The following is a 15,181-nucleotide window of genomic DNA, read 5'->3' as shown; positions in this document are numbered from 1 at the left end:
AATTTTTAGAGCTGTGCTTTACCTCCGTCTACCTGACACGGGCCATATTTCGTAAGTTTCCGTGTATAGCGATTCTCAAATGGAGCAGAGTCAACACGCTTCTTCCAACTGGACAGATCCACGCGAGAGCGTAATCTTCGTCGCTGAGAAGTCTCTGGTCCAAACCGCTTCACTTAAAATGACTGTTCGTAGTGTACTTTCTTTGACATATCTTTTATTCGTGTCGTCAGGGCGGTAAAGCGAGAAGCTGTGAGTATGGTCCCTGTCAGATGGCGGTCACTAACAGTACTTGTGAGCGGCATCGGCCTGTCTGTATGACCTACGGTCGAACAGCCGCGCCAGCCGCCGTGTTGCAGATATCCTATAACGGAATTGTTTCTCTGGTCTCTGTGCAGGCGCCAACTACTCCGAATACCCGTACATCCAATACCTTACACGTAAGTGCCCTGTGGCAACCCAAGGAAGTAAATCGGGAATACGGTGCACGGATCGTAATGGTCTCTGAGTACTCTGGCACGAAATCGATGTTTTTCAAAGTACAAGTTGGCAATACAGCTTGCTCTTCACAGCAGAATGGTCGAGTCGTCTACAACAGAAAGATGCTACTCACTGACATAAGCATTGTTCTTTTACTGAAAAGCGTGAAACATTTTACGTTTCTTTAAAATAAATGCTTCAGGCATACCATATATTGCTCATCTTTAGACACCAGTCTCGTAACAATGATATATATTTTTCAACAGTAATGTACAGTAAAGTAAAATGCGGTGGCAGATGAATCGAGTGTTCAATCAATACCTTTTTCTTTTTCATCCGACACATTCTTCGAATTAAATAATAACTCTTCACATCACATTATCGTAGAATGAATGTGGTGGGATTATTTGCAAAAAAAAATTAAATGTAAAGAATACCCACGGAATGGTATATAAACCCCTAAACGATGTTACCTTTATATTAAAGTCCGAAGATGAGCATTAAACGACCGAAACACATCGTTAAAAGGAGCATGTAGTTGGAAGATCTCAACAGTGACAGTAGTTGCGGCTCGTGCCTTAAAATAATTAAGACAGGACCCACAGCTACTTCCACTGTTGAGATCTTGTTATACTTTATAACACTTCTATGGCAAACTGAACAGCCTCCAGGACAGCATTACTTTTTGCTGTTCAGAACGTACTGTTGGTGTTTAAAAGCACTAATAACTTTTGTTAAGTTCACATCATATCACAATGACTGTTTCACAACAAAGCTGGGATACTGACCGAAAAGAAATTTTAATCGCTGGTACAAATCTTAAATTGATGAATTCGTGCGTGCACTCAAAATCGGAAAGCCGGTCAAATAATGTATCAAGACAAAAACACGCTGCCACCAGTGTTGGCAGTAATTTGCAGGAAGTCATCGGCCACCGACGTTGTTTTCGACTGTAGTGTGTGTAAGGTGGTAGCAAAATACGTGCCCATCTCGAGTGCAGCAAAATACGAAGCTGACGATGATATGGACTGGATGCTACTTTGTCAACGGGTTCTCTGCAAACTTTTGACATTTGCGTTTCAGAACTGATTCTTCTTCCACCGGAAACACGACTTATATTTTCCCTTCCATTTCCTGCGAAATGAAGTGCTGCAACTTCTCGCCATTTTCATATATTGAAAAATATATTTCCCCCAGTGGACGCACAACCTGCTCCCTGTATGCAGTCACATAGTTCGCTCATGCGTGATGTCTAGTATAAATTTATGGCGCATTCCATTCGTGGCAAATAAACAGCCGGCGTGCTATATTACGAATATGTAACTGTAAGGTTTCATGGCTCTTATAATGTGCAAGGAAACTTTTTTCACAGCAATTTTCTCCTACACAGCGTTCTGTCTGATATGCTTTCAAACTACATCATGCTGCAATTCGATGTTTAAAGGTCATCGTGGCCCAGTACAAGACAGCAAGATAAAAAATTTAGTGCAAGACATTTGCAGTCACAAAAGTCGGGAAACGCGTTTTTGTTTTGACGTCCAATAGCGCCATTAAGCAACATTAGTCGCTAGCAGTATGATGGAGTCAGCTAATACGTAAAATATTGGGTCAGAGTTTTTGTAAATGAAGTAGTTCTGCAATAGGGTTACGAAATGACATGTTCACAGTTTCAGTGACTTTTATCTACAAAAAACAGTGTGGCACCATGTGTTTCAGCAACATGCTGCCATTTGTTGTTAATAAATCACGCCGTGGGTTACACATTTCTTTCAAGTACTGTGTTCTAGTCAGACCACGTAGCCAAATATCGTGAACTTTGATCACGAAAATGCAGTTAGTTGGTTTGTATCATCCTGTGCTTTGGCAGATTTACGTCGAAGCAACAGTATAGTAGCCATTTCTGACACTCTAAACATTAAAGCAAAAACTATGCTTCAGATTTCGTTTTGTTTGCCCGACAGCTTAATGTAGTAACGACTCGGAGACGAAGATGCGCTGCCGAAATGCGTCATGTTTGTAACGTATTATTTCCTTATGTTCGCTAATCATTAAGAATCTTAGCTGCGCATCTTCCATCGAAATAAATTAACTTTCAATGGAATACGTTAATACGGTGGAAGATGTTTGTACTAAACCACGCTCCGAAACCTAATCTTGAAAGATGAGTTTTTTGAGTCTCCTTTTCTTCGTTAGAACTGCGTTATACCGCTTTAGGAAATTTATAATATTACTTGAAAATACAGCTCTTCGGTTGCACAGGTAAAAAATTTCCAACCTTACCTAGGTTTCAACTGCTCTAAGGCAGCCTCCATCAGAAGTAAAAAATTTTTACTTTACCTATAACAGAGTTTTGGAATAATATAAAAATTATTAAATTATACATATGTAATAAATAGATGCTAACATCGACGGCGCGCGCACCTGTCAGTCTGATGCTGCTTACAGCGGCGGCCGCACACGCGACCCTTAGCAGCGCGTCTTAATCAAGTTGTGCATTCCTAGGAAAATGTTATAATGTACAAATATATTTTTATCTTTAACGTGAGCACTGTTGCTCTAAACCATTTCATAACTATTTACTCTATGTAAGTATTCTTTCTTTGTCTACTGTACCGTAGCAGTTAGCTATGATGTAACTTTATTACATATGTATAATTTAATAATTTTTATATTATTCCAAAACTCTGTTATAGGTAATGTAAAAAATTTTTACTTCTGATGAAGGCTGCCTTAGAGCAGTCGAAACCTAGGTAAAGTTGGAAATCTTTTACCTGTGCAACCGAAGAGCTGTATTTTCAAGTAATATTATATATTTCGTCTACGGTTGCTGCGTTATCGGCCATGTTCAAAATTGTAAGCTTTTGGAAATATAATAAAGTACGAAGAAAATGGATGAGGGCCAGTGCGAAAGGTCTCCTTGTCAATATTAGCCTTGTTTTGAGAGCTGCGTTTCATACCGCCCGTCCCTAGAAGAGCGCGCCACGAATGGCGTTCTAAGGGTGAGCAGTTTCACGGAAGATGCCGCAGCAGTAGAGCATAAAAAACACTCGGGCCGGGAATCGCTTTTTCGCGGGAAGCTCCATACTCGTTGTAACAAAGTGGCCGGAAGCACAGGCGAACCGCCAGCGATCAGTCGACTGCGCGGGCCGTCCCCTTTTTTTTTTTGCTGTATTTTTTCCGGTCGGCCGGCGCCGCCACCGCAGCGGAAAATTTGCGTGCGCGCCGCGCCGAGCCGGGGCTCCCGATTGACAGCGGCGGCTGAATGGCAGCCGCTAGGGTGGGGCGGAGCGGCAGGCAAATGTTATTAATTGGGAGGCCGGGGAAGCCCCGCGAATGGCGGCCCGCCAAAGCCGCTTACTGCGCGGCCGAGAATGGACGCTTAATAGCGCCTCTCCGCCCCTTCTGTCTGTGGAGAAGCCTGTCTGCGGCTGCGCAGCAACACGACTCTGACCGCGACTTGTTCCTTGTTAGCGGCATTTTCTTTTGTACAAACTCCCCAATTACCCGTTTTAAGCGGACCAGAGACTGCACGGATAGCACAGATGGTTCACAAAGCCCACGTTATACCAATAGCTGCTATTTATTATATTTACAGAACATACGCAGTTCGAAGCCCACTTCATTGCTTATCGTAACCCTTCAGAAACTGACAACTCATTTACAAAATTACGCTCAAAACACACTGTATTCCGTACCACTTGCTTTCAGTTCGCTTTCGACGCATAATAGTCCAGTATACTCTGTCTCTTCTTCTTTCTTTCTTTCTTCGTTTGGGTCATCTAAGGACCATGTAGCAATTTCAGTGCTTCCTTCTCTGTTGTTCTCTCTTCCCCCCCCCCCCCCCCCCCCCCCAGTATTCTTTCATCTTTTCACTGTTGTTGTTGTGGTCTTCAGTCCTGAGACTGGTTTGATGCAGCTCTCCATGCTACTCTATCCTGTGCAAGCTTCTTCATCTCCCAGTACCTACTGCAGCCTACATCCTTCTGAATCTGCTTAGTGTATTCATCTCTTGGTCTCCCTCTACGATTTTTAACCTCCACGCTACCCTCCAATACTAAATTTGTGATCCCTTGATGCCTCAGAACATGTCCTACCAACCGGTCCCTTCTTCTTGTCAAGTTGTGCCACAAACTCCTCCCCAATCCTATTCAATACCTCCTCATCAGTTATGTGATCTACCCATCTAATCTTCAGCATTCTTCTGTAGTACCACATTTCGAAAGCTTCTATTCTCTTTTTGTCCAAACTAGTTATCGTCCATGTTTCACTTCCATATATGGCTACACTCCATACAAATACTTCCAGAAACTACTTCCTTACACTTAAATCTATACTCCATATTAACGAATTTCTCTTCTTCAGAAACGCTTTCTTTGCCATTGCCAGTCTACATTTTATATCCTCTCTACTCGACCATCATCAGTTATTTAGCTCCCCAAATAGCAAAATTCCTTTACTACTTTAAGTGTCTCGTTTCCTAATCTAATTCCTGCAGCATCACCCGACTTAATTCGACTACATTCCATTATCCTCGTTTTGCTTTTGTTGATGTTCATCTTATACCCTCCTTTCAAGACATTGTCCATTCCGTTCAACTGCTCTTCCAAGTCCTTTGTTGTCTCTGACAGAATTACAATGTCATCGGCGAACCTCAAAGTTTTTATTTCTTCTCCATGGATTTAAATACCTACTCCGAACTTTTCTTTCGTTTCCTTTACTGCTTGCTCAATATACAGATTGAATAGCATCGGGGAGAGGCTACAACCCTGTCTCACTCCCTTCCCAACCACTGCTTCCCTTTCATGTCCCCCGACTCTTATAACTGCCATCTGGCTTCTGCACAAATTGCAAATAGCCTTTCGCTCTCTGTATTTTACCTCTGCCACCTTCAGAATTTGAAAGAGAGTATTCCAGTCAACATTGTCAAAAGCTTTCTCTAAATCTACAAATGCTAGAAACGTAGGTTTGCCTTTCCTTAATGTATTTTCTAAGATAAGTCGTAGGGTCAGTATTGCCTCACGTTTTCCATTATTTGTATGGAATCCAAACTGATCTTCCCCGAGGTCGGCTTCTACCAGTTTTTCCATTCGTCTGTAACGGTATTTTGCAGCGGTGACTTATTAAACTGATAGTTCGGTAATTCTCACATCTGTCAAAACCTGCTTTCTTTGTTATTGGGATTATTATATTCTTCTTGAAGTCTGAGGGAATTTCGCCTGTCTCATACTTCTTGCTCACCAGATGGTAGAGTTTTGTCAGGACTGGCTCTCCCAAGGCTGTCAGTAGTTCTAATGGAATGTTGTATCCTTTTTCTCTCCTCGTACCATTTTGACCCTGTCTTCTTCTCCCTCTTGCCTTGGAATCCTTCCATTTTTAACACATTTATCTTGAAACTCTCTTTCTGTTGCATCTTTTTCACTTATGTTTTTTGTTTCCAAATCTTTCCTAACTTCTTGAATTCAGGCTGTTGTTGACTTCTTGTCTCAAAGATATTTAAAAATCTGTTTGGTTAACCTGTTGCTGTTCATACTGTATAAGTATCCAAAAAATAGCAGTCGCCTCTTTCATAGTGTTTCTTTTATGTTTTCTGTGTTGCGATAAACTTCTTCATTGCTTCTTAATTTCCATGCCTCTTTATTTTTTGGTGGTCCAAGTATTTTTCGAATGATTTTTCTTTCTAGGACTTCAAGTTTGTGTAATTTGTAGTTCAGTACTAAACGTTCTCCTGCATAAAGACATTCTGGTTTTACTACTGTGTTGTAGTGCTGTATCTTGAAATTTTTAGACAGACACGTTTTGTTGTAGACATTCCTAGTTATTCCATAAGCTCTCTCCATTTTATGTACTCTTTCTTCTGTAGCGAATTTTTCTAAGCCATTTTCTTGGATAATTTCTCCCAAATATTTAAATTTATTTACCCTCTTTATCCGGCCAATATCTGTTGCTAGGGATTCCGGAGCATTTTTTATATTTATCATAAATTCTGTTTTTTCTACAGGTATTCTTAAACCTGCTTTGTTGGCTATTTTGTAAGAGATTGATTTGTATTCCAGCATTTGTCAGGTTTTCAGAAAGAATGGCAGAATCATCCGCAAAAGCTAAACAGTGAATTTCATTACCTTTTATTTTCAGTTCCCAGTCTGATTGGTGATAGCTTCTCTTCTTTTAGTTTTTGTTTCCATTCTTTTACAATTTTCTCTAGTACGCAGTTAAAGAGGAGTGGAGACAGGCCATCACCTTGCTTTACACCTGTTTTTATGTTGAATGCCTTCGATATTTCGCCCTGAAACTTTACTTTTGATTTAGTGTCTGTGAGCGTTAACGAATAAGGTTTGCTAATTTAGATTTGATGCCAAATTCTATGATCAATTTATCTAGTATTTCCCTATCAACTGAGTCAAATGCCTTTTTAAAATCTATAAATGTTATAACTATATCTTTGTAGTTTGTAAGTCTGTGACGAATTATGGACTGTAGGTTGAAAATCTGTTCTGAGTAAGATCTTCCCTTTCTAAAGCTACTCCGATACTCTCCAAGTTGGCTATCAAGTGTTGCTTCTACCTTGTTTAGTTGTATTGTTAAAAATATTTTATAACCCACTGGCAACAAAGATATGCCTCCGTAGTTATTTACATTTTGCTTATCACCTTTCTTGGATGGATGAGAGCCACTTTCCAGTCTTCTGGTATCTTTTCAGTTTCCCATATTTCTTCAAACATGAGCTGAAGGTTAGTTATAATTTTTGGTTGAGACCATTTTGTGTTTCGTTTTTCATTCTCTTTTATTTCCTGATGACTGTTCACATTTTAACGAATTTTGTCCTGCTTAGGCTAAAAACAGGTTAGTCCATTTATGTGGCTCGGTGAGCATGGTAACGGATTCCCCGATAGACTCTTCGTCTTCGCTCTCTTCGTCTACCGAGGAATACACTAAAATATTTATACATACAGCAAGCACCCAAATGTCAGGGTGCGAACTGGGATCCACATCATATTTCGGCGGCAAAATATTAGTCATATGAATATTACTGCATTCCAAACGAAAATGTAGTTTCTTCGTATAACAGAATACTTCGTGCTTTTTTTTCAGAAATTGCGGAGCTGTGGTCCCATAATGCACAAACCGGATAATCCATACTCAGATAATCAGGAGCTTCCTGTACGTTAAAATAATCATTTACAACGGTTTCATCAATGTTAGAGACATCAGAATGTTCCATATCTATGACCATAACTTTATTTTTGTTTCCACGATGCGTTTCTTGCTGTTACACCTCAGCCACCATGTGGTTTCAGATAAAAAATAATACATATACATGTTAAAGAGGAACTACTTGAATGACATCAACAGCGCGCATTCTAAACTTCTATTCCTAGAATCATGAAATGTGAAACGAACATTTTTTGTGTGATGTAGTCGCCCATGTGGAAAGGACTTTCTTTCAAAGGCATGGACTATATGCATGAAAAGGACGATCCAACTTTTTTGGCGTATCGACGTCCAGCCTAAACGTTGGTCCTATAATCATGAATTTTCTTGCGAATTGCGAATTTTTGTTATTTATCGTATTCTCCCACTAAAAACAGATTCTGAATAATTCAACACCCAACGGGCTAAATGGGCATTGTGGGATGCAACGCGAAACAATCTAAGAATCAACGTCCAGGCGAAACTATTGGTCGCAAAAACGTGAAATCTGGAGGCATCATTCGTTGTACATCGTAGGCAGGCACTCATCGATAAAGCATTTTTTCGAAATTCAGTCCCTAAGGAGATGGACTGGATGTGGATTGCGTGATAAATATTCTATTGTGCTGCTGGCGTCTGGGAGAGTTAATAGACCATGCAAGCTGGTGCACGTAAGGTTCACACAACACATGTTAGTGACTCACGCCTATTTTCAAGTTCTTTTGCGTGTGTACAAAACGTAGAAATATACGATTGTGTACTTAAGCCCAAGTCTTTTCAGACGAACCATAGCAACCGGAAAAACGCGGTAAACTTGCTCTAGGGAAAAACAGTAATCATAACAAGTGAAATATAAAGTTATAGATTTCTTCGCAATGTAGAATTCAGAAAACAGACCATAACGACGGCTGAAAAGGTAGAACGCAACCACTCAGAACTACATACTAATGAATACATTACGGTACGCCATTCCATTGTTAATAAAAGCCATTCGGCGGATTGAAATAAGTGACTCAAGACCGACTTTGGTCATAGAAAAACATCATGTTGCAAAATTTACGAGTAATTCGACATTTACTCCATAAATCATTTGAGAGCTCTCAAATTATCGTTTCGTTAAGTAGGAGTACTCTAGAAACATTCTTGGAGGTTTTGTTATTTATGTTCCAGTATACAAAGAAAACATATGAAAAAAATTGTGGGTTCACTTTCTAGCTTTTTAGTTTTAAAAATAAGTTTTTGGACGTAGTATGAACACCACTGGTACAACTTTTAGATGCACTTGAATTACACGAGATCTACGTAAAAAAAAAAAATCTGATTGTCTACCCGGCGCCCTGTGTAAGTATCATCATGGTTGGTTTTGTGGACTGGTTGTACGTACAATAACAACTTTTTCTGAGTAATTTCTGTAGAAACTTGTTCCTCATTTGCTCAGTTTAACGCGTACACTCTACTATATGCCGTTTGAATTTGTCTTTGTTTTAGTTTCTTCGTTGTAGGGCAGCCATTTGTACTCAACGTATCTCCAGCTAGAGTCACACTGAAGTAAACAAATTAGAAAAATCTATAGTAGAATGTGGGAGCTTATAAATAGGCTTTAAGTATTACACTCTGATGTACACAGTTAAAACAAATCACTTAACAAATGGGCATAAGTTCTTCGGCGCCAAGTGCATCACACGATAACGAAAGGTCTGTCGGCAGGAGTATTCGAGATGCTATCTCCAAGGCTTCAGCACGTCTTATATCGTACATAAGAGATGCGAAATTTAAGTAATGAACTCTCATCTGTAGTTACTGAGAAAACGTATATCTAAAAATATTTCAGCTTTAATATCGTTATAATTAGGTACTGTTGTTGCAGGACAACATATATTATGTAAGTATTCTTCATGTACTACGAAATGAGCTAACAATGTTATCAACAGCTAGTGCTGTTTAACTCTGCACACCCAGCTTTTCCCATGAATTATGGATCAGTAATACTGTTTCCTTTAGAAGCAAATGAAATTTGTGCATGCTTTCTGTAACATGCTTACAATTTTTCTTACACGTTGACAGTAGCTATTTTGATTATTTAGCTTCGGACGCCTGGCCCGTGTGTTGGCATCCACTACATGGAGAACTTGGACGCTTGTCTGCTACGAATGGAATGCGCCGTATAGGCGACCCTGCAGTCACCGGAAACCACCCACACAAGGGGTACACCCCTGCTCACCGGTCGCATAATACTTTCGTACTGTAACGGAGGAGCGCTAGGGAAACAACAAATATTTTTCTGTGAGAGCGTCGTTCGACATTACGTAAGCAATTATTTCCATGAGACTCTGGCCATCTGGGTTCTTCCGCAACCGTGCAAGCTTATTTAACTTACTTCTGCAGAGCTCGAACATTACGATTCGTGAACCTGTTCCCGATTTTAAAGTGTTCATCTTAATGTTAAAGGAGACAGGCGTGCTTCATATGGATAGCTAGAACAGGCAATTCCCGGGACAGTAACTGTGGCATCTTTTTATGCATTCCAAGCTAACTTCAAAAATAACATGTCACATAAATTTGTTGGAGTACACATTCTTGTTTGTTATTTTTTTACGTTTGTTTCTAGATCTTGTACATCTTGGGCTGAGTCTATGAAATTGGGTTAAGGGAATGTTAAAGCGATCATTGAAGCTGTAAGCACAGAGATAAATATTTGTCCTGTTCGAAAAACTTCACATGAAGCACGTTGCTCTACCCTATCTAACAGTACGTGTTACTGTAACATGGTCATTTCTACGTCTTTCTTTATGTACAAATTTCTTATTTTATATTGCGAAAATTTTATGGAAATCTGACTTCAGTATCGAATCTTTTGGACTTTCCTGGTAACAACACTTTCCTTTACGATGATGTGAGCAAATGCGAGTGAGAATGATTGGTAAGGCAGCTGGCACGCCAGTACCACCATGATATGCAGTGTGACAAAACTATTTGAGCGCTAACGTGCATTCTCTTCTCGTTATCTTAGAATGAGAGACATATGATAATCTATCTTTTAACCTGAGTTGACCTGGAGTATCTATTGCCATGTAATTCCAGTTAGTAAGTAAGCTGCGATGACCTTTTGGAAGCAGTTGGTAAATGGCAGCATGAATCGCTGTGTGCACGGGAAATATTTTAGAGGAGCGTCAGAAATATATCTCTATATTCCGTAAGAGCACAAAAATTGATGTAATTTTAATGATAATACTAATTACTAATGCTGAGTTGAAATGTAAATTTCTGTGTTAATCTTTTAAACGACAATGTTATTTTTGTTTGTTATTTTCATTTATTTCTTATTCGCCCCAAAATTTATCTCTGAATAGTCAGCGGAGTACAGTATGTGCCAAAACAACTCGCTACCAATCATCTGCGCGGCGTAAGACACTGAAATTTGCTGTTCATATGTACCATGCTTAAAATTACCATCCGTTTGTACAGGATGGGGGAGGTTGGATCAACAGCACAACTTAGCTACGGCTCTGGGTCCGCGGTGATAGTGTCGAAAGGGCTACGTATAGAAGAAGATCACGGTCATCTATGTCGACCTGAGGAAACTCGACAGTAGTTTATCCTTGTCTGTCAAATCTCAAAGGTTCAGTGTTTTTGGTTCTGCAATCTGCTCTCCATATTTAGTTGCTACTTTCTGGATTATTTTGAAAACATATATAGGATTAATAATACATGATATTGAAATAATGCAGGCAACAGCAAATTCTTGATCAGATCACAACTATATTGAGCAAACTCTTATATTAGAGTGTGATCGCGCTTCTGGCTTGCGTACACTTGCTACGACACCTATGAGAACAAAAAGACTAACGAGGATTCCTTCGGTAACATGAAACGTGGTCGCCAGTAGAGACGTACGGGCGGGGAAAGTATGTAAAAGTGTCCTCAAAATAAACCATCCACCTTAAGACAGGCAACCCAGCCTCTGATGATATGCGAGGCCGATAGACTCTTGTGCAAGACTGCGTTTTTGTATCTGTTCGTCAACTCGATGCTGCTTCTTTGTTACCTCTGCACTGATTTGACGTTATGTTAACGTCGGTTATTGAACAGAAATGACGAATGCAAGTCAGAGGAATATATTGGCTCTTAAATACGCCATACTGTGTGTTAATGGTTTTCCACTGTGCACCATGTCAGCCGTGTTATATACCTAAGATATTTACTCATATTCTGTAATACGACAACTGGTCTATAAGAACAGAAATATGTATTTTCGACGATGACATGTCACACAAAGATATATTTTAACATGTATGTATTGTTTTCAAATATGTAATAATACCTTGTCCCTATGACCTACACTGTAGGATATGTACGCTTTATTAATTTTCAGTTCAGCGTGGACTTAAGAGTGGCTGTAAAGCCGAATTCACGTTTTTGTAAAATAAATGGGCAATTTACAGTCAGATTTTCTTGAAGAAAAATCTGCACTTCGTGTTGTTCGTATTAGCGACGCTGACAACAGCCAATTAAACGAGCTTCTGAATGATTTCTCCATTCGGACGAAGAACTGGAACAGCATCATATGTAGCACTAGTAGCGATCCGATTTACATTAATTTCTGTGAGCGAAATATTCATTTACACTACTGATCATTAAAATTGCTACACCACGAAGATGACGTGCGAAAGACGCGAAATTTAACGGACAGGAAGAAGATGCTGTGATATGCAAATGATTAGCTTTTCAGAGCATTCACACAAGGTTGGCGCCAGTGGCGATACCTACAACGAGCTGACATCAGGAAAGTTTCCAACCGATTTCTCATACACAAGCAGCAGTTGACCGGCGTTGCCTGGTGAAACGTTGTTGTGGTGCCTCGTGTAAGGAGGAGAAATGCGTACCGTCACGTTTGCGATTTTGATAAAGGTCGGATTGTAGCCTATCGCGATTACGGTTTATCGTATCGCGACATGCTGCTCGCTTTGGTCGAGATCCAATGACCGTTAGCAGAACGTGGAATCGGTGGGTTCAGGAGGGTAATACGGAACGCCGTGCTGGATCCTAACGGCCTCGTATCACTAGCAGTCGAGATGACAGGCATCTTATCCGCATGGCTGTAACGCATCGTGCAGCCACGTCTCGATCCCTGAGTCAACAGATGGGGACGTTTGCAAAACAACAACCATCTGCACGAACAGTTCGCCGACGTTTACAGTAGCATGGACTGTCAGCTGGGAGATCATGGCTGCGGTTACCCTTAACGCTGAATCACAGACAGGAGCGCCTGCGATGGTGTACTCAACGACGAACCTGGGTGCACGAATGTCAGAACGTCATTTTTTTAGATGAATCCATGTTCTGTTTACAGCATCATGATGGTCGCATCCGTGTTTGACGACATCGCTGTGTACGCACATTGGAAGCGTGTATTCGTCATCGCCATACTGGCGTATCACCAGGCGTGATGGTATGGGGTGCCATTGGTTACACGTCTCGGTCACCTATTGTTCGCCCGCATCTCGTGGTCGTGCGGTAGCGTTCTCGCTTCCCACGCCCGGGTTCCCGGGTTCGATTCCCGGCGGGGTCAGGGATTTTCTCTGCCTCGTGATGGCTGGGTGTTGTGTGCTGTCCTTAGGTTAGTTAGGTTTAAGTAGTTCTAAGTTCTAGGGGACTTATGACCACAGCAGTTGAGTCCCATAGTGCTCAGAGCCATTTCACCTATTGTTCGCATTGACAGCATTTTGAACAGTGGACGTTACATTTCAGATGTGTTACGACACGTGGCTCTACCCTTCATTCGATCCCTGCGAAACCCTACATTTCAGCAGGATAATGTACGACCGCATGTTGCAGGTCCTGTTCGGGCCTTTCAGGATACAGAAAATGTTCGATTGCTGCCCTGGAGAGCACATTCTCCAGATCTCTCACCAATTGAAAACGTCTGGTCAATGGTGGCCGAGTAACTGGCTCGTCACAATACGCCAGTCACTACTCTTGATGAACCGTGGTATCGTGTTGAAGCTGCATGGACAGCTGTACCTGTACACGCCATCCAAGCTCTGTTTGACTCAATGCCCAGGCGTATCAAGGCCGTTATTACGGCCAGAGGTGGTTGTTCAAGGTACTGATTTCTCAGGATCTATGCACCCAAATTGCATGAAAATGTAATCGCCTGTCAGTTTAATATATTTGTCCAATGAATACCCGTTTATCATCTGCATTTCGTCTTGGTGTAGCAATTTTAATGGCCAGTAGTGTACGTAGCATTTATACATCATCGCAGGGCTGTTGTTTAATACTGTTGCGACATTTCTCCACCTGTCCCTCTGCGGCAGTTTTGGTAGCGTATCCCCTGCGGCTTTTACGTGCACGCACCGTGTATCGTTCCCTCTTTTTTTTTTTTTTTTTTTTGCTATTTTTTATCGCCTCGTGTCGGCGCACGTAGCGCAAACTCGGCGATCCGGGCCGTGTCGATGGGCCGCGCGTAAAATAAAGTAGTTTGGTTTTAACGTCATTGTAGCGGTAGTAGGTGAGCGACGCGCGGTCGGTCGATGGACGCGCTACCAAGTGGAGCGGGGCGTGGCGCGGCGGCGGGTCGTCACCGGCGCTTTTAATATGCCGCCCCCGGCCGCCGCCCCCGCCGGCCCCCGGCCATGTTAATTGGATGTTTAATTTATCGAGCCGCGGGGGTGGACGGCGTGCGTGCAGCGCGGCCGACGCGCGTCCAAACAGTTATCGGCCGACGTGGCGTTGCCGGAGCGGCGACCGAACCGCCGTGTACCTCGCCCGCCGGTCCTTCGCTGTAAATAAATATTCTTCCTCCCCCTCTAATTGAAATGGCTTGTTGCGTATTTAACCCGCCAGCGAATCGGTTATTTATTTCGTGTTTTTGCACTGGTAGCCGCCGCACTAAAGCCCCTGTCCAGTACCGGCGATGGAAACAAAAAACGGGAGACAGAAAGAGGAGGGTGGAAAAAAAGGAGGGCTCGACATGTAGTCAGTGGCGCCACTGTTCTGGCGCCGCCAACCCTATTGACAGCTGTTGACAAATAAAATGGAGCTAATGAAATATGTGTAAAGCTCGCAGTGCGCCCGGCTTAACGATGGCTGCGCGCTGCTGCAGGGCCCCGTCTTCCCCTTCAGCCCCCGCCCCCACTCCGCCCCCACCCACAGCTTGCTGCACGTCCAATGTTATGAAAGCCAGAGCAGCGCACAACAAGCAGCGACAAGAGACGACGCCATTTTTTTCTTTCGTTGTCCAGACATCGGTGATTGGACACATGTTTCCTTTTTTCAGACCGTATGATTATTCGTTTTTGTACTATTATGAAAGGTTGTAAGGTGCTTCTTACGTGAGGAAGACATTTTCACCAGTTTCATTAAATTATTGTCTCTTATTGATGTATTCACGATAGTTAGGAAGTGCTGTAGTCCGTAGCCGACCATGAATCGGAGAGCATTTCCCACGCTGGCTGGTTAGGTGACGAAGCGACCATATGTCGCGCGTAGTGGGGTGGGGCTCGGCGCTGGACCG

The 15,181-nt window shown here is 41.9% G+C and overlaps 1 protein-coding gene across 1 annotated transcript in view; it reads left to right on the top strand.

Annotated features, from left to right (window-relative positions):
• The first annotated feature begins 400 nt into the window (after positions 1-400).
• The window catches only part of LOC126473517 (tyrosine-protein phosphatase Lar), a 591,250-nt gene continuing 576,469 nt past the window's right edge, over positions 401-15,181 (top strand). Inside the window, exon 1 of the mRNA XM_050100619.1 lies at positions 401-437. The gene's annotated coding sequence lies outside the window, so the exon portion shown is untranslated. The remainder of the gene's footprint in view (positions 438-15,181) is intronic.

This window comes from Schistocerca serialis, chromosome 4 (genome assembly GCF_023864345.2).
Source record: "Schistocerca serialis cubense isolate TAMUIC-IGC-003099 chromosome 4, iqSchSeri2.2, whole genome shotgun sequence".
Taxonomy (NCBI): domain Eukaryota; kingdom Metazoa; phylum Arthropoda; class Insecta; order Orthoptera; family Acrididae; genus Schistocerca; species Schistocerca serialis.
Note: the sequence above shows the minus strand (reverse complement) of the source record. Positions and strands in the feature narration are given on the sequence as shown.